Source organism: Merops nubicus, unplaced genomic scaffold (assembly GCF_000691845.1).
Source record: "Merops nubicus isolate BGI_N331 unplaced genomic scaffold, ASM69184v1 scaffold27036, whole genome shotgun sequence".
Lineage (NCBI taxonomy): Eukaryota > Metazoa > Chordata > Aves > Coraciiformes > Meropidae > Merops > Merops nubicus.
This window is the reverse complement of record NW_008614776.1, coordinates 1-268: the sequence shown is the minus strand read 5'-3', so window position 1 is coordinate 268 and position 268 is coordinate 1.

The window sequence follows — 268 nt, the reverse complement described above, 5'->3', positions numbered from 1 at the left end:
GGCTCGTGTCAGAGGCCCTGCCACAACTTTCCACAGGAGGGAGGAGTCCAGGGCTGGGGGTTCTCCTCCCTGAGCCCCCCAGGCACACTCAGGGGACAAAGGGGGTGCAGGATAAACGTCCAGCACCCCCACCAAAAAAAACCAAAGGCAGAAATAAACCTTTTTCTCCCTTTACCTCCAAAAGCAGACGAACAACTTCCCAGCTGAGCCGGCCTCGGTTTTTCCACGCTGAATTCGCCTCCGCGGGCTGAGGAGGCTGCGCCGGGGA